Here is a 19444-nt window from a genome sequence, read left to right as displayed (position 1 = left end):
TTCAAGATCGTTGTTCTTGTTTTCACATGCCTCAATGTTTTCTCTCCAAACTATCGACTTCATTTCTCTAGCCTTATGCATATAGTTTAGGATGCCATGGATAAAGAGTTTAGAAACCATTAAAAATTGAAGAATACCTACAAGGATTCAGGAATAATAATGATGAAAAAAGTAGAGGAGAATATGAGAAAATAGTAGAGTTTAAAAGGAGGATAAGGAAATATAAAGAGAGTATGGGGATAAAAGATTCAAAAACATTGAAGGAAAATGTATTCAAAACCATTGAAGGAAAATGTAAAGTATATTGCAAGTATGTCAGTAAAAGGAGAGTTAAAAGTAAGATGTGACAGCCTGGGAGGAGATAATTGACAATTTGTAGACATTGATCAAAAAATATAAGGTGTGTATTGTCCACTGGTCTTCACCAGTTAGTCTTCTCTTCACCATCAATTTTATATTTTCAACAAGAGGTCATTACAAAGGAAAGGCAGAGGTTAATGGTTTATTCACACAGATGGTTACTTTAACATGGCTACCTCAAATGGCTATCGAGGCAGACTATGACTTCATTGAAAAAGAAATTGAATATGTATTTGCAAAGGAAGAATATAAAATTTAGAGTAAACACAAGAACATTTGATTAGAATGGATAGTCCTAATTAATGTCCTACAATTGTACAGGTGAAAAGCCGATTGGCGTCTTATGCTGCCATGTTATCAATGCTGTGATTGTTACGAGGCTATGCCCCTTTACTTTTGAAAATATGATTTTTCAACTTTTAACTGACTGGAACTTTTGCACTGGATATTGAAACAATGGCTGCCACAGACAAACGCACCCAAGCCTCTTGGAAGTATACAATGGGTGAAGTATTTTATGGCAAGGCTGCCAGCCACTAGAGAGAGATTGCAAGTGACACAGGAGGTGTCCAGAACGCCTCAGCAGAGGTAACAAGCTGAGGGCTGCTCACTCTCTCCCTCTCTGTCTTTTTTGGAATAGGAGTGTCACCGGTTTGAAAAGCCAACTCCACTGGAAACCTACTAGTGAACTGAGACCTTGTAATAATTGTGGCACCTTCTACATCTGACTGCATGAAAGAAAACAGCTAATCCAAATCGGCCGCAATGTTTAAAATCTATGCCTCAAGGACAATTGAAGGACACTTAACCGTATATTCTGTTACTTTTTTTTATTTGACTATAACCCCTTATTTCTGATGTGTGTGTGCCCTAATGACTGCATGAGGGCCAAATGCTTGACATTGCATTTTCGTTATTTTTCTTCGTTTTAGCAGTTAATAAATCTGCTCTTTCTTTAAATAAAGAAAACCTTGTTTTGATTGGCTCCTTATTGCTCACATCTTAAATAGTTAAATACTATCTGATTTGGAAAAGGCATCTCCTAGGAAAAAAAGAAACTCAAACCTTTGTTGTAACCAACCAAGGAGGTTGAATAGAGGGGAGCCAGTTCACCCCTTCTTACCTGGTCGTAACATGATCCAGCACTCCCATGAAGGAACAGTGCACTCAGGGAACGCCAGTCTGGAAATTATCAGCTGGGTGCCAACAATTTCCCAAGTTGTATTTCCTGTGAGCATTGCTTTCCTCTGAAAGTGCTAGAACACCAAGTCACCGGGTTACATAAACTGTCAATGTCATATATTATCAACCAGCATTCTGTGAAGGTTGGATTAAAACTGATATTTCAAAAAGTTCTTAATAGTATAGCTTTTTTTGATTTAAACAAAACCATGAGGGACACTAGCTCCCTAGTGCATTCTCCATGGCAACACCTTGGACCAATTAGAGTCAACTTGTCAACTAGTCAGCACCCTTTTCTCATGCGGTATAAATTGTTGCTCATTTTGAAATTTGACATTCTTGTGTTTGTCCTGATGAGTGCAAGACAGAATCACAGAATTTTAATGGCACAGAAGGAGGCCATTCGGTCTATCGTGTCTGCACCTGCTCTCCAAATGGACAAAATGACTTAGTGCCTTTTTCCCATACTCCTGCACATTGTTTCTATTCAAATAATCATCTAATGCCCTACTGAATGCCTCGATTTTTATGAAAAAACTTTTGCTAATAAAATGTTCTCCAAACATACATCACAGTGGCATAGCTCACATAGAAACATGTCATTATACAATTTGCATGTCACCATGACAAAAGTAACACTTATTCTGATTTTTCTTCCTCCTGAAATAAATAAAATTTCTAGTTTCCTGAATGGTCTGTAAGTAACTCAGCAATACTGACCAGACAGGTTCTGCATTCAATACCCAGTGTCCGCTGCGTTAAGTCAATATCAATGGCTTCCTTCAGAAAACCACCCCCTCCTGTGCTGGGTCCCTAGGTTAGACACATCACACAGAAAATCTTCAAAAGCATGTTACTTTTTTTTCAGCAATACAGAAGTATAACTATTTTGCTTTCTTCAACTGTTCAGTCTTACTTTAAAAATTATGCAATTTTACAACTTAAACAAGGAAAAGTAATCTAACATGTCATCTAGAGCAACTACAACAGTAATGCTGTGGAATGTCTAGTTGTTTGAAAGTCTACTAAAGGAAAGCTATTAAAATGTTTGCTAAGCAGTTTGGGTGTATTTCTGACTTTTCATATTCTGTACAATGTTGTTGTGATTCTAAAAACAAGCTCACCAATAGCTCAGAAAACTTGTTGATTAAGTGAGCCACGGAGACAAAGCTAGTCCCAAATTTCTTCCTTCATCAGTGCTGAGTTAGTTGATTTCAGCTGAGGTGCTAACAGGGATTTCTAAATCAGCTTTAGCAGTCTGGATTAGGAGTCACCAAGATGGTGATGAGGGAGGCCCAATAGTCTCTAAAGGTTTTTTGCTGAATAATGGCCGGAGTTTGCGGCCAGCAGTGACCTCTTTGGTGGGAATTTCTATCATAATGCAGTGGTTCTTTACTGGGAATTCACAGCATAGAGCTGGAGACATGTAGTCAGGCTGCCCAAGCAGACAGTCACATTAAAGGATTTTCACAGACGTATAGCCAGGAAACAAAAAGCAGTAAAATAAAAGCACTTCTAAAATTTTTACAGAAAGCAAATTAAAGATTAGGTCATACATGTAAGGTGAACATAGAAGTTAAAATACTCCTAAAAACTTGTTTAAAAAATTGTTAATAAAAATTATCCAAAAAAATCTATTTGGGCAGCTCAGAGCCTCCGTAAATTTTGCCCAGACTTGTGCCCTGGAAAGGACACTCCAATTTCGCTGCAGAGTATTAACACATCACGGGAGGCAGCAATTATGAATGATAAGCTCAACTCGATTGGCACAGAGAATGGGTGCTATGGGCTGTCTCTGACGGTGGTCCACTCGTCAGACAGCACCCACATCCAAGTTGGGCAGCCCCTGACTAGTAAGGTGTTGACCCACCATGGTCCATCTGCTTCAGTGGATGCTTGGAGCTTAGAGTTCCTGCTAAACAAATGGGAGGAATCCATCGCACCAAGTAAACAAGCCAAAAGAAAGAAGATGCCAACTCTTCAATTGGCAAGCTGGAACGTGCACGGGAGCATGTGAATGGGAATGACAGAGACTTGCAGCTGGTCGATAATGCATGCAAGGCAGCTGTGATTGACATGGAACTTGATAGGTTGAACCTTGATATAACTTCCCTACACAAGACTAGGCTTGCTGAGAGCAGATCACTGAAAGAAAACCATTACACATTAGTTAGGCGGGGGACAAATTCACAGAAAATGAGTGAGCAAGGCGTAGGCTTTGCTGTAAGGAACTCACTACTCTAGATGATAGAATTCCCCCACAAAAGACTCAGAATGTGTTCTCTTCATCTGTCTCTCAATCAAACAAGCCAGTAACATCATTAGTATATGCTCCAATGCTGTGTTCCACAACAGAGGCAAAAAACCAGTTCTATTAGGGGCTTGGTGCTGTTATCAGCAGAATCTCTATGTTTTGGGGACTCAACAGAAGAATGGACAAGGACCATGAGATGTGGCCCTCCTGCCTTGGACATCATGGCCTGGGAAAGATAAATGAAGATGGACACAGACTACTTGAGCTTTGCTGCTACAGTGACCTTTCTGTAATTAACACCTTCTTTCAGAGCAAACCATGCTGCAAGGCATCCTGGAGGCATCTAAGATCATGGTATTGGCATGAGCTGGATCTGGTCATCGTCAGACATGACTCTCTGAACAGCATTCTCAACACACGCAGCTACCGCAGCGCTGACTGTGATATAGATCACTTCCTGGTATGCACCAAGATCAGAGTGAAACCCTTGAATTTTTTTCATTCAATGTGCAAATGCCACTTTTGTAACAATGCCAGCCATACTGTCTACCCAGTTAAAACCAGCAGCTCCTCAACTCAATTGAACAGCTGCTCTTTGGCATTCCCACATAAGTGCAGAACAAAATAGAACATACTTCGAGATACCATCTACAATACCACACTCTCAACATATGGGAAGCAAGAGCGAAAAAATGGTGGCTGGTTCGAGACTAATGTCACTGTGATTGAACTTGTCATTGAAGTCAAGTAGTTCACTCTCATTAATTATAAGGGTGTTCCAAGCGGGTAGATACTGAATGTACTGAGCCGCTAGAAATAAAGTCCAACAGACTGCTAGGCAGTGCACCAATTGGTTATAACTTTGCCAGAATATCCAGATGACCTTTGACACAGGGAATTCTAGGGGTATGCATAAAGGGATCGAAAAGATAACAAATCCATCAGCAAAGAAAATAGCTTTATTGAAAATGAAGGCAGGGAGAAAATTACCAACTGCAATAAACAGTTGGAAAGATGGATGGAACGCTACCTTTGAGTTGTAGTCTAAGGAGAACACAGTCACTGAGGAAGCTCCAGACACTTCAGAAAGTCTGCCTGTCATGGCAGAACTGGATATTGAACCCACAGTGGAGGAGCTCAGCAAAACTACTGACTTGCTTGCCATGAGCAAAGCTCCAAGTGCTGATGCTATACTGCCTGAACTCATCAAGCATGGGAAACTGGCACTCTTGCAACATCTGGACAAACTTCTCTGTCTCTGCTGGAGGGAGGAGGCAGTGCCGCAGGATTTGAGTGATGCAAAGATTGTGACCCTGTATAAGAGCAAGGATGACTGCAGTGATTGCAACAACCATCGAAGCATCTCTCTGCTGAACATTGTGAGAAAGTTTGTTGCCTGTGTTACCCTTGTCAGACTGCAAATCTACCTCGAATCCTAGTGTGGTTTCAGAACTGAAAGATCTACAATTGACATGATATTCTTAGTTTGGCAGCTGTAAGAAAAATGACATGAACAAAGGAGACTGCTCTATATTGCCTTCATCGATCTCGCTGAGGCACTTGACCATGTGAGCATAGGTGGTCTATTTAAGCTGCTGGAGAAAATTGGCTGCCTGCCGAAGTTGCTCAATGTAATCTCCACTTTCCATGTCAACATGATGGGTAAGGTCAGCTACGATGGGACAACATAGGAACCCTTTGAGGACTCAAACAGGGTTGTGTTCTAGCACCGACACCCTTTGGCTCATTCTTCTCTTTGCTACTGTCATATGCCTTCAGGTCATCTACAGAGGATATTTACTTAAATACCAGAACTGATGGCGTTCAGCCTTGAGATCCAAGACAAGGATGTGCCAAGCCTTCATCGGAGAGTTGCTCTATGCTGACGAGGATGCACGAGCATTCCATAGTGAGGAAGATCTACAGCGGCAAATGGACAGGCTCCCTTTTGCCTGTGAAGAGTTTGATTTGACCATCAGCATCTGGAAGACAAATGTCATGGTCCAGGATATTGGTATACTGCCACCTATCAGCATTGACAATGTGACGCCGGTCGTTGTTGATAGCTTCACATAATTAGGCTCCACATTCACCAGAATTCTGTCACTTGATGTAAAGCTGCAGCTGTTATGTCCAAGCTGAGTAAGAGAGTGTGGAACAACAGCAACCTGACTGAGAACACCAAACTGCGAGTCTACCAAGCCCGCATCCTCACTGCACTCCTCTATAGTGGTGAGACCTGGACAACTTATGCAGGGAAGAGAGAAGGTGAACAGTTTCCACCTTTGCTAACTCAGAAGTATACTTGGCATCTCTTGGCAGGGCAAGGTCACCAACTCTGAGGTCCTGGAACATGTCGATTCCATCAGCATTTACTCATTGGTAAGCTAACGACGTCTGCAATGGCCTGGTCACATTCATTGGATGGGTGACGTTCGTTTACCTAAAGACCTTCTGTACAGTGAACGGGCTACTGGGTTGTGACCTTCTGGGCATGCAAACCTCTGCTACCAGGACACCTGCAAACGAGATGTGAAAATATGAAGATGATAGACATAACACTGACAATTGGGAAACGTTCGCTGAAGGTCGTGACCTCTGGAGGCTAACCATTTGGAAGGGCATTGGAAGATTCAAGCAGAAACAAGAAGCTCAGCTGGCTCAGAAAAGGGCCCAGAGAAAACAAAGGTCAGCAACTCTGTTTCTCTCTCCACAGATGCTGCTAGACCTGCTGAGTTTTTCTAGCAATTTCTGATTTTTTTTCAGTGAATCATGCACCGTCTCAGCACACTGTCTTCCACTGCAGCAAGTGTGGCAGAGACTGCCATTCCAGAATGGGTTGCAGGCAAAGCTGAACATAGAGTTGAACGCCATGGCGCAAACCATCATCTTAGAAGAAGGATGACTTCAAAAATAAATAATCTTAAGCTATTAATTAAAAATTTAGCAGAACACCACAAATATAAAGTTAATCTTTCAAGATAGTTTTGTTCATCAAATTTCATTATTCACATCGCTGTTAAAAACTGAGTTACACATTGCTCAAACAAGGTGTCATGTCCCTAAGACATGAAAGAGGTCATAAACTCTTTAGATCAAGCCTTACTCTTTTGCTTATTTAAAAAAGCAGACTTTGCTGAACCAAAAAATGACTACGACAGGTCACACGATTCACAAGTTGGCTACAGTTTCTGAAAATTTTCAACAGCAGCTACAGGACAAAAGCTCAACCTTCATCCTTGTGGAATCTCACACCTCATTGTGAGGACACATTATAATCAACAAAATGAGGGACCAGCAGACGATCTGTGTCCCCTGCCTGGTTCCTTAGTAAAGGGAGAGCTATTGAAACTCGATATACCTGCAGAGACGCTAATAGCCAATATCCATCTTCCTAAGTTGAACAATGCATTTTGACCAGAAGCGTAAAAACTGTTTGTTAGCCTGCAACTGACTCATTAATGGGCAGCATTGCATGACCTAAGCTTCTGGTCTTTGAAAGGTTTTAATATTGCATTTCTAGACTTGTCTAGAACAGTCTGTTGTAAAACAGTCTGCTGTTTAACCTCCAACCTGCAAACACTACAGCGGGACGTCAGACTGACCTGCATCAAGTCTAAGCCTCCTCAAATCCTGTTTCTCTGGAAGATTCCTGCCATCACCTGCTGAACAGACTAAGAGCAGAATCTTCTGCTCGGCGTGCAGGGGCGGGTCCCGCTCGCCGATGCATAAAATGATGTGCGGTGATGCTGGGCGTGTGTCCCCGTGCGTCGTTTAGATTTTCAGTTTGCCAATTTGGCTGCATGTCCGCCAAACTGTCAGAGGCACATTAAGGCCATTTAAATATCAATTAAACTAATAAACTGAGCTGCCCATCCAACCTTAAGGTTGGCAGGCAGGCGAAGAGCCCAGGCGACCTTCGCATTTTTCATAGAATCTCATCCACAGGCGGGATGAGGTTTCATGAACGTTTTTAAAGTGTTTTAAAAGTTTTAAATAAAATTAATGGACATGTCCCAGCTCATGTGACAGTTTCACATGAGGGGACATGTCCTTAAAATTTTTGTTTACCTTTAATCAAGGTTTCATAATGAAATGCCTCAGGGAGATTTCTGTATTCTTTCGCGTGCATGCGCGCGGAAGAGGGCACTCCCAACTCAGGGAACCATTTCCCACCCCTGCAGGGTGCGCACAGCGCTTCCGGGTATGCGTCACGCTGGGCGGGCCTTAATCGGCCCGCCGATGTAAAATGGCAGCGCCGATCGGGTCCACACCCGCCCCCGCACTAACCCCCTGATGGGTGGAAAATTCTACCCTAAGTCCCTGTATGTCAAACTCATCTCGTTGCGTCACATAGAAACTAGGAGCAGGAGTAGGCCATTCGGCCCTTCGAGCCTGCTCCGCCATTCATTATGATCATGGTTGATCATCCAACTCAATAGCCTGCTCCCGCTTTCTCCCTATACCCTTTGATCCCTTTCGCCCCTAAAGCTATATCTAATTCCTTCTTGAAAGCATACAATGTTTTGGTCTCAACTACTTTCTGTGGTAACAAATTCCACAGGCTCACCACTCTCTGGGTGAAGAAATTTCTCCTCATCTCAGTCCTAAATGGTCTACCCCATATCCTCAGACTGTGATCCCTGGTTCTGGACTCCCCCACCATCGGGAACATCCTTCCTACATCTACCTTGTCTAGTCCTGTTAGAATTTTATATGAGATCCGCCCTCATTCTTCTAAACTCCAGTGAATATAATCCTACTTGACTCAATATCTCCTCATATGTCAGTCCCACCATCCCAGGAATCAGTCGGGTAAACCTCTGTTGCACTCCCTTTATAGCAAGTATATCCTTCCTCAGATAAAGAGACCAAAACTGCACACAATATTCTAGGTGTGGTCTCACCATCAACTTTAAAGGAATTCTGCAACTTCTGCTTCAGCCAGCTGAACCTGCCTGAACTGTGAAGAAACCCTCACTGGACCCTGACTTTCTGGACTCTGGCAATCACGTGAACTGTTAATCATATCTGTGGTGCGTTTCCTTTTATGTTATTCCTAGTTGTAAAAATTCCTCTTTCCTATCTTCTTATTGCGTGCGAAAGTATGTATGAAGTTGCAGTGATCCCCTGGTTTTAATGTGTGAAAAACTATACTTCTGATTTAACCCTAAAGAGAGTTTGCTGTGAGTTACTTTAAAAATTGACCTCACAAACAGAGAGTTTGGGGAAACACATCACAACTTATTTAAAAAATTAAAACACCTCTGCTTACTCCAGACAGGGAGAAGATCAAGGAGTTCAGTTTTGCCTCCTCTCCCCGTCCTTACAAAGGTGTAATTTTTATGGAGCTTCTAACAGCGATATGGGAGTGGCAAAATTGAAGTTCCCCCTGAATTTATGATTGCCAGTCCTGATAGGTCTACAGCACAGCCAGTGTTGCGACCTTCTGTGCCAGACTGCAATGCATGCCTGACATTGTGAAGTTGCACTCAGTTTTAGAGGGACAATGATAGCATAGGCTTGTAGTTTGTCACCAGACCTTACAAAGCAGTCCGCTTGATTGGCACCTTATCCACCATCTTCAGCCCCTCAACCACTGACGCACAGTGGGAGCAATGTGTACCATCTACATGATGTGCTGCAGCAACTCGCCAAGGCATCTGGAACAGCTCCCAACCTCATGAGCTCTACCAGCTAGAAGGATGAGGGCAGCAAGTGCATGGGAACGTGACCACCTGTAAGTTGCCCTCCAAGTCACACACCATCCTCTCTTGGAATTATATCACAATCCTTTCATTGTCACAGGGTCAAAATCCTGGAACTTCCTTCTTAACAGTGCTGTGCGTTTTCTTACACCACATGAACCGCAGCGGTTCACCACTATCTTCGCAAGGGCAATTGGGAATGGGCAATAAATGCTGGCCTAGACAGCGATGCTCACGTCCCATGAACGAATGAAAAAAAACCCTGCAAAATTCAGGCCAATGGCTCCTGGTGTTCCTTCCCCCAACCTGTCTATTATTTGCCTCCCTGCCTGCTCTTCTTCTTAAAACATAAAATTCTACAAGGCTGAGCAACTGTACTCCTGCTAATGTCCTTCCAGCCAGTTCAATACATTACCACTAATACCAGAAGCTTTGATCCAGTGAATTTTAGCAGCCCTCAAGGTTTGGTCTGGAAGCTGGTGTTGGGTGGATAATAAAATAGTGTGGGAAGTCGGGGTGGGGGGTGATTGGAATGCCTGTTTACTTCCAGTGGTGGTGGCATATTACCAACATTGGAGAAGGTGAAGTATGGCCGTCCCGTCCAGAGGCCGACTGAGCCACTTAAGTGACCAATGAAGGGCCCCTTCCCAAAGCTGCTAGCATTTTACCAGTGGTGGATCAGCCCTCTGCCATGTGGTGAAACCGACGGTGAATCCTGGTGGTCTAACTGCAGGCTCAGGGGGGCACTCCAAATTAGGCAGTCTGTGGCCTACTGAGGTGCCCCCTGGGCAGCAATGGCTGCCCCTTAGAATTGTCCCCTACCCCCACTGACCTCACCAATGCCTTCCCCTTGCCTGGGCCTTCCAGACCCCACTTATTGATTTGGAGGGCTGCCTTGTCCCAGGCGTCCTCTCCCAGGACTCCAACACTGCAGGTTAAGACCTCTGCATCAGCTAAAATGTGGTCTGTTTGAAGTCAGCATTGAGTTTAAATGGTCCTCCTGAGTTTGGGTTTCCCTCATGAGTGAATCACACCCCACCGTCTTTTCCCTACTGGCAAAAATTGTATCTTCTGCATCCAGGTCCCACCTGTCATTTTGGAAGGCCCGCAGAGTTCCCAATACTCCACGAAAATCTGGGCCTTAAAGTTCCACTGGATGTCCCTTATCCACCATCCTGGTGAGTTCTAACTAAGCACTCCAATTTTCAATTAGGCACTTTACGTCCTTTCAGCGTCAGCATTGAGTTCAACAATTTCAGATCATAACCCCTATCCCCCATTTTTTCGGAGAGCAGTTGTAGATGATGATACTGAGATTTACATTTATACCTCCTCTAGCCCTTTTGTTTATTTACTTGTCCCATTATCATCTCCTTTTGCTTTGCACCATCACCCCTTTTTAAAAATTCATTCACGGGATGTGGCCGTAGCTGGCTAGGCTAGCATTTATTGCCCATCCCTAATTGTCATTGAGTCGCCATCTTGAACTGTTGCAGTTCATGTAGTGTAGGAACACCTAAAGTGCAGTTAGGAAGGGAGTTCCAGGTTGTTATTCCAGCAACAGTGAAGGAATGGCAATGAGTTCCAAATCAGTATGGCGTATAGCTCGGAGGGGAACTTGCAGGTGGTGGTGTTCCTATGCATCTGCTGCACTTGTCCTTCTAGGTGGTAGAGGTTGCAGGTTTGGGAGGTGCTGTTGAAGGAGCCTTGATGAGTTGCTGCATCTTGCAGATGATACGTAGCGCTGCCACAGTGCATCGATGGTAGAGGGAATGAATGTTGAAATTGGTGGGTAGGGTGATAAACAAGCAGGCTGCTTTGACCTGGATGGTGTTGAGCTTATTAAGCGCTTTTGGGGCTGCAGTCATCAAGGCAAGCGGAGAGCATTCCATCATACTCCTGACTTGTACCTTGTAGATAGTGGACATACTTTGGGGAGTCAGGAGGTGAGTTGCTTGCCACAGAATTCCCAGCCTTTGACATGCTTTTGTAGCTACAGCATTTATGTGGCTGATCCAGTTCAGTTTCTCATCAATGGTAGCAGGGGATTCAGCGATAGTAATGCCATTGAACGTCAAGGAGAGATGGTTAGATTTTCTCTTGTTGGAGATGGTCATTGCCTGGCACTTGTGTGGTGCAAATGTTCCTTGCCACTTATCAGCCCAAGCCTGAATATTGCCTAGGCCTTGCTGCTTATGTACACAGACTGCTTCAGTATCTGAGGAGACACGAATGGTGCCAAAAATTGTGCAATCATCAACGAACATCCCCACTTCTGACCCTATGACAGAGCGATGGTCATTGATGAAACAGCTGAAGATGGTTGGGCCTAGGACACTACCCTGAGGAACGCCTATAGCAATGTCCTGGGACTGAGATGATTGACCACCAACAACCACAACCATCTTCCTTTGTGCTAGATATGACTCCCACCAGTGGAGAGGTTTCCCCCGATTTCCATTGAATTCAGGACTGCAGAGCGTAGATCTGTTCCATTGGTTGTGGGACCACTTTACTCTATCTATCACTTGCTGCTAATGCTGTTTGGCATGCAAGTAGTCCTGTGTTATAGCTTCATCAGGTTGACATGCTATTAACCAATCCCACTCTTGCCCCTTTGAATCAGCAATGCTGGGTTCTAGTCCTGTTCCTGGTTCAAACTAATGTACACGTGACAAGTGTTAAAATGCCACGTAAGATTAATAAAGTACACATGAAATACATACAGTTTGTAGGAGGAAGTTACAGAGTTAGGGAGGAATGAGGACATGAAAGGGTTACCATATGAGACTGGGAATTCTAAATTGCAGGATTTGGCGGAATGGGAACTAATGCCTTTGAACAAGGCGGGGGTGATAAGTGAGCATAACCTGTGTCAGAGATTCTGCTCCATCACCATGGCCTTGTAAATGAGTAAGGAATTGTTGTCTCACAAAACATTGAGCCTGCAGTTCCTCCAGCCAGGGAAATCCCTGATATTGACAACTAACGCTGGCTGGCTGTTTCTCCCCTAGAGCATTTGGCACATTTCAGCTGTAACCTCTCTTCTGAACTCACATTCTCCTGTACTGCTCTTCCAGAATGCCCACACTGTTGTAGACCCGCTGCTTTGTAGACACGATGTTGTAAGTTGTTTGTCTCCTTTGAACTATTCATTTCTGAACTTGCCTCTCCTTTTCCTGCTCTCCCATAATTTGTTTGGTGAAAGTTATTGCAGCATTACTGTTGAACAGAAAATTCTAATTACATTAATTGCTGTAGTGATACTTCATCGCTTTGATTAAACTCATGAATGTCACCTCTGACTTGCAGAATAAAATACTCTTTTCAATTTGGCTATGTAGATATGAAATGCCACAAAAGTTCACTGTAATAACATTTGTAAGTCCTCATTTTCAGTGCTAAATGTAGTCAAATAAGCACCAATTTTAACCCTCCTTGCACAGTGGAAACTGTATCAAATGCCTTTTGAAAGTCCATGTACACCACAAAAACAGCTTTATCCTCATTTACATTTTCTGTTACCTCTTCAAAGAAATCCAGCAAGTTAGTTAAACACTATTTCTCCTTTAGAAATCCATGCTGGCTCTTCCTTATCAACTCATATTTTTCCATGTGACTACCAATTCTATCCTGAATAATTGTTTTCAGAATCTTGCCCACCACTGAAGTTAAACTGGCTGGTTTGTAATTGCTGGGCTTATTCTTGCAATCTTTTTTGAAAAAGGGTGTAATGTTTGGAATTATCCAGTCCTGTGGCACCACCCTTGAGCCTAGGGAAGATTGAAAGATTATGGCTAGTGCCTCTGCAATTTCTACTCTTCCTTCAATACCCTTCAATGCATCTCATTCAGTCCTGGTACCTTGTCAACTTTAAATACCGACAGCCTATTCAACATTTCCTTCTTATCAATTTTGAATCCTTCTAGCGATAGAGTTTCTTTGTCTGTCACCATGGCCTGGGTAGCATCTACCTCTTTGGTAAAGATGGATGCAAAGTATTCATTTAATACCTCAGCCATGGCCCCTTCGTCCATGTGTAAATTCCCTTTTAGGTCCCCAATCAGCCCTACTCCTCCTTTTACCACCCTTTTACTATTTATATAAAAAGGTATGTTGTGAAGAGGCCATGAGGAGGTTGCAGATGGATATGTGTGGGCAAATATCTTGCAAATGGAGTTTAATGTGGGAAAATGTGAAGTTGTTCACTTTGGCAGGAAGAACAGAGTATTGCAGTGCTTACCCTTGTTCTGCTATTATCACGTTCTGCTTTCTTACCTTAACGCCACTATCAGCACCTTTTTTAGCCCATACCACTACCATTAACACTCCCTTTGTCCTTTTGTTTATGACATCTTTGTTAATCTCTCCCTTGTCCCCAGCTATCGCTGGCCATCTATCCAGCTTCATCTGCTCCACCCCCCTTAAACTGTATAAACTTCATCACATTTCTATTTCCCTTTAGCCCTGAAGGACGGTCATACAGACTCGAAACATTAACTCTGATTCTCTCTCCAATGATGCTGCTAGACCTGCTGCGTTTTTCTAGCGTTTTCTGTTTTTGTTTCGTATTACCAGCATCCGCAGTATTTTGCTTTTATATAAGTAAGAATGTTATGCTTTAGTTATACAGGGCATTGGTGAGACCGCACCTTGAAAACTGTGTGCAGTTTTAGTCTCCTTATTTAAGGAAGGATGTAAATGCATTGGAGGCGGTTCAGAGGAGGTTTACTGGATTGATATCTGGAATGAGTGGGCTGTCTTATGAAGAAAGATTGGACAGACTGGGCTTGTTTCCACTGGAGTTTAGAAGAGTGATGGGTGATTTGATTGAAGTATACAAGATCCTGAGCGACCTTGACAAGGTGGACGTCGAAAGGATGTTTCCTCTTGTGGGTGAGTCCAGAACTAGGGGGCACTGTTTTAAAATTAGGGGTCGCCGTTTTAGGACAGAGATGAGGAGACTTTGGAACTCTCTGCCTCAGAGGTGGTGGAAACGGGGCCATTGAATATTTTTAAGGCAGAGGTAAATAGATTCTTGTTAGGCAAGGGAATCAAAGGCTACCGGGGTTAGATGACAATGCAGAAATCGAAACACAAGAAGATCAGCCATGAACTTATTGAATGGCGGAGCAGGCTCGAGGGGTCTACTCCTGTTCCTATTTCTTATGTTCTTATATGCCCATAGAAGACTTTGGGATTCCCCTTTATGTTGGCTGCCAGTCTTTTCTCATAATCCCTCTTCACTTCTCTAATATGTCTTTTCACCTTCCCTCTGAACCTTCTGCAATCCTCTTGATTCTCAATTGTATTTTCTACCTGACACTGGTCATAAGTGCACTTTTTCTTCTTTGTCTTAATTTCCATCTCCTTTTTCATCCAGGGAGCTCTGGATTTGTTTGCTATACCTTTTCCCTTTCAATGGAATATACCTTGAATATACCTTGACTGGGCCCACCTTTAAATATACACAATAGCTCAAAATCCATCACCAGGACATGACTGGATTTTTAATTGAACAGGGAATTGTACAGGTAAATCGCTGCTACTTACCTGTAGGCCAACCTGTCAGCACCAGGAGCTGGACCAGAAGGAATAGGAGTGGCCATTTGGTTATTTGTTGATCAGCATCAGGAACAAAATGACCGTGATTTAAAATCGGCAGTGCCTCACTTTGCACAGGGCTGGACGGTTGCCGTCTGTCTTGGCCTTTGCCTGCTAATTCCAGAAAAGTTAAAATTGGGGCAATAGTGATTTATATCAGTATTCTACCACCTTTTACTCATGCCTTTTTTTAACTAAAATTAAGGGGGGAGTGGCAGTATGATCCCGTGAGAGCAGTGCTGCACACCTGATATGTTTGCATATTTATCACTGGCTCAGCAAGTGTTTTTTTTATTCTTAGGGGATGAGGGCATCACTAGCAAGGCCAGCATTTGTTGCCCATCCCTAATTGAGCACACTCATTGAAACAGTGATAAGTGGTTGAGTGGTAGCAGTAAATGCCACAGTTCCAGAGATCTCTCAAATTACTCAGACAAATTTGATTGGAAAACTTCATTTTAAGAGGATTCTTCTATTATTAAATGGTGTAAAAAGTGCAGAAAAATGGCAATATGGAGACAAATCAGAATATGACCAAATAAACTTTAAACATAATTGTACGACACCAGATGTTTCTGCAGTCTTATTTTGCTGTTTTGTTCAGCTAACATGAACTGTTATGAAGTTCTTTGACCTCATAATATATTCCTGAAAACATGAATAATAAAATTGAAAACTTTCAAATAGCGTATTCAGACATGTCAAAAACAAGGCAACACATGGAACAAGTAAAAGGCAACTTAACTATTAGTCCTGTAGATTGAATGAGCAGCAATTTTCTTCACTTCCTGCTCTTGTTCTTTGTGTCGCACCCTTCTCTTATTATCCTTCTTCACTTCTTCTGTTCCCATGCATGGTTTCAGCAATGCCAACTTTCTAATTGGCCTGTGGGAGATATATGAAAACAATAGTATAATGTGTTATTAGCCTAGTATGCAAGAGTTGTGAATTCAAATGCCACAGTGGCAAGTTTCAAAATTCAGTAGCCATTTGATGGCTAGCAGCAGGAAAAAATGACCAAGAAACTGCTGGGCTGCTGTTTAAAAAAAAAGGTTCACTGAGATTCTTTATGAAAGAAAATCTATCATCTTTACCTAGTCTACGGCTTCAATTTCACACGTTACACAGCTTTTGAATTTTATCTTCAGTTGCTGTTTAACCTCAAGAGAAAACCGGACTCCAGGCTAGCGGCCTGTCTCTGACCTCCATCTCTCAGAGTCTGATCTCCAGAAAGAACCCTGCATTTCACCTACAGTGTGAACTAATACCCAGGATACAAGAATGCTTCGTTGCACCTTCAACGGACTCAATCTGCAACCACGTTCCTAGGACGAAGACCAGGAATTTTGCCAGACAAAGTCACCTAAAATAACCTTCCTTGGACATTGATTCTGGACTCTGGACTCACGTGAAGCCATAATTCTTATTTTCATTGTGGTCTTTGCCCTGAACCCCTTATTTTCCCTTATCCCTCTTTAATTATATGAATGCAAAAGGGGCAGACATTGTGAAACCTCTTCCTGTGTTTTGTGGGTGTGTGTAAAATAAACTCCCCCCTCTTATTTTATCTTATCTTGTGTTTGCTCTGGGGTTATTAATAGAGAATTGGATAACTCCAAAACTGAAGGGTTAGGGAAAATGTGCCACCACTTATGAAGTGGGAAATCAAAAATCAAAAACGCTCTTCTGATATGAATGGGAAGTGAGTGGAGAAATCAGAGCTGTTTAAATTAACCCCCTTGTCCATAACACTGGTTACTGCACAGAAAGGCTTTGAAGACACAGTGCTAGGATAGTGCTCAAATAAAAAACTGGCAAGCAGACGGATCCTTCGTGGCAAGATTGCAGCACATAGCCTGTCAGTTCAGTAAGTGAGACAGTGCGTCTAGAGGACCAGCATCAGTCGGGAAAGGTGAGTGACCAGGGTGTGGGCTGAATTGATGGCGAGTAAGAGAGTGTCAGAGGAGTTATAACGATTATAATGGGTGGAGCTTTGGAAAAAACATGCGAAAGCAACAGTCATCCCCGGGACTATAGGAGGAGGAAGGTCAAAGTGATATTGTCAGAATGCCTACAAAATTCCCCAGTTTAAATTGGGATGCAGCTGACCTACTAGCTGAATTCAAAATTTTTAAACAATATATAGAGCTATGGTCTCTTGATTCAGGTGTGTCTGAACCAAAGAAGCAGGCCATAAAAATTTGTCTAACAATTGACAACAAAGGTGTACAAAGGCTGAATACATCAGGACTAACAGCAGAAGAGCTAAAGGATCCCCAAAAGATATGAACTACATTGGAAGACCGGTTCAGAATCAGGTTAAACTTCCATATTCATCGACTAGCGTTCATGTCATTTCAACAACAGCTTACAGAATCCATGGACCACTTCATCAGCAGATGAAGAGGAAAGGGTACGTACTGTGATTTTGGATACAGACTAGCAGACAGAATTGTTGGGAGTTGGTGATTGCATGCACACCCATGGATGCATTCCAGAAAGATCTGTTAGACAAGCCCAAAATATATAGCATTGAAGAGCTACTGAAGGATGGACATAAATACAAAGCGATCCTTGCAGGTTGACAAAGCTTACAGGTCCTAAGTACAAACCCAACTGTTAGTGCACTTAGTAGAACGCCTAAACCTAGCAGGACACGTGGAAGGTGTGGCCTGTTGCATGCACCAAGAAACTGTCCAGTTTTTCAAAGCATGTGGCAGAAAGGGCCATTGGCAGCGGCAGTCCATTAGAGCAAAGGCTGGTGCACCTAAAAAGAGCCATGCACTGATCCAAACAGACCGTACACAATAGGTATTTTCAAGCAGTAAGAATGACCTTCCAGTATCCCGTCAGAAACATATACATGAGGTGATTGACGAAGCAGAAAAGATGATGATGTTCACGACGAAACCAAAAGTGCTGAACACATGTTTCACACCATGCTCAGAGAGACGATGCAGACACGATGGGCCGAATGGCTTCCTTCTACACCATAACAATTCTGTGATTCTGTGATCAATCTTGTTGAAAACATAGATGCCATCTTGCCGTCTGAAGTGTTTTCCAAGATTCGAATTATCTGCCCTAAGAAAGTTGGTAACTACTTGTTATTGGCCAAGGATGACACAGATGCAAGTGCCAACAAATTACTCCTGCGAATTCCAAAAGACAGGTACCTGCGGACATGGTGAAATCTACTGTTGTGAAACTTTCAGTGTACAACGGTTCACTAATTCCATGCGAAGGATCCATAGTCCTGGAGTGCAAGTACAATCAATCCTCCTGGGTGTCACAGATGTTCTACATTGTCAAGGCTAAAGGTCTAGCGATTGCAGGTCTACCAGCATGCCATGACCTCCCACTAGTCATAATCCATGGAATCAGTCGGAACTCATATGGCAGATCAACCTCAGAAACTACTCCTATTGCCTCAATTCATGACCTAACATCAAAATATCCAGAATATTTTGAAAAAACTGGCAGTTTCAAGAGAGCTGCAAAATTACACTTGTAGGAGAATGTAAATTTGCCCATTGGTCCACCACGTAAGTGCTGTATCCACTTACAAGTCAAATTAAAGTTCGAACTAGACAAAATGGAGAAAGACGGAATCATTAAAAGAGTACAAGACCACACAGACTAATGCAGCTCAATTACATGTGTCATGAAGGAGGACGGATCATTGAAGGTATGCCCCAATCCATGATGTTTAACCACACTTTGAAATGTTGTTGTCACAAAATACCCATATCAGAAGAGTTAAAACTGAGATTTGCGGGTGCAAAATTCTTCTCGAAGCTTTATGCCAAACATGGCTACTGGTCCATACATCTTGTGGAGAAGTCCCCAATGCTTACTACATTTCATGCCCCATTCAGACAGTGCTGTTTTCAACAACTTTGTTTTGGGCTATCTGTTAGCCAGGAACTCTTTCAAACTCACATGGACTGCATTACATGCACTTTATCAGGATGCATCTGTATCACCAATGACATTGCCATTGTGTTAAGAGCAAAGCAAGAACATGACCTTAATCAGCACTTACTGATGCAAGCTGCACATAATGAAAGATTGCTGTTCAACAGCCTGAAATGTGTCATCAATGTGCAGCAGATGAGTTTCTTCAGTTCTATTTATTCCAGTGCTGGCATACATCCCGATCTAAGTAAAATAGCGGACATTAAAGTCATGCCAACTTCTCAAAATAAGAATGATCATCAAAGATGTCTGGGTCTCTTTAATTTCTTGTCCCCATGCATTCCCAATTTCACTCAAAAATCTTAATCACTAAGGGAACTGTTCAGTTAGGATGTGCCTTTCCTGTGGCATGAAGACC

At 42.7% G+C, this 19444-nt stretch overlaps 2 long non-coding RNA genes across 2 annotated transcripts in view; one reads left to right on the top strand and one right to left on the bottom strand.

Moving 5' to 3' along the window:
• LOC144685157 (uncharacterized) overlaps positions 1-11207 on the bottom strand; it is a 129128-nt gene extending 117921 nt beyond the window's left edge. The window contains exon 1 of the long non-coding RNA XR_013577662.1: positions 11158-11207. This is a non-coding gene — a long non-coding RNA (uncharacterized LOC144685157). The remainder of the gene's footprint in view (positions 1-11157) is intronic.
• Positions 1-19444, top strand: part of LOC144685146 (uncharacterized) — a 122195-nt gene that overhangs the window by 29665 nt on the left and 73086 nt on the right. The window lies entirely within an intron of this gene.

This window comes from Cetorhinus maximus, chromosome 1 (genome assembly GCF_964194155.1).
Source record: "Cetorhinus maximus chromosome 1, sCetMax3.hap1.1, whole genome shotgun sequence".
Classification (NCBI taxonomy): domain Eukaryota; kingdom Metazoa; phylum Chordata; class Chondrichthyes; order Lamniformes; family Cetorhinidae; genus Cetorhinus; species Cetorhinus maximus.
This window is presented reverse-complemented; position numbering and strand designations above follow the sequence as displayed.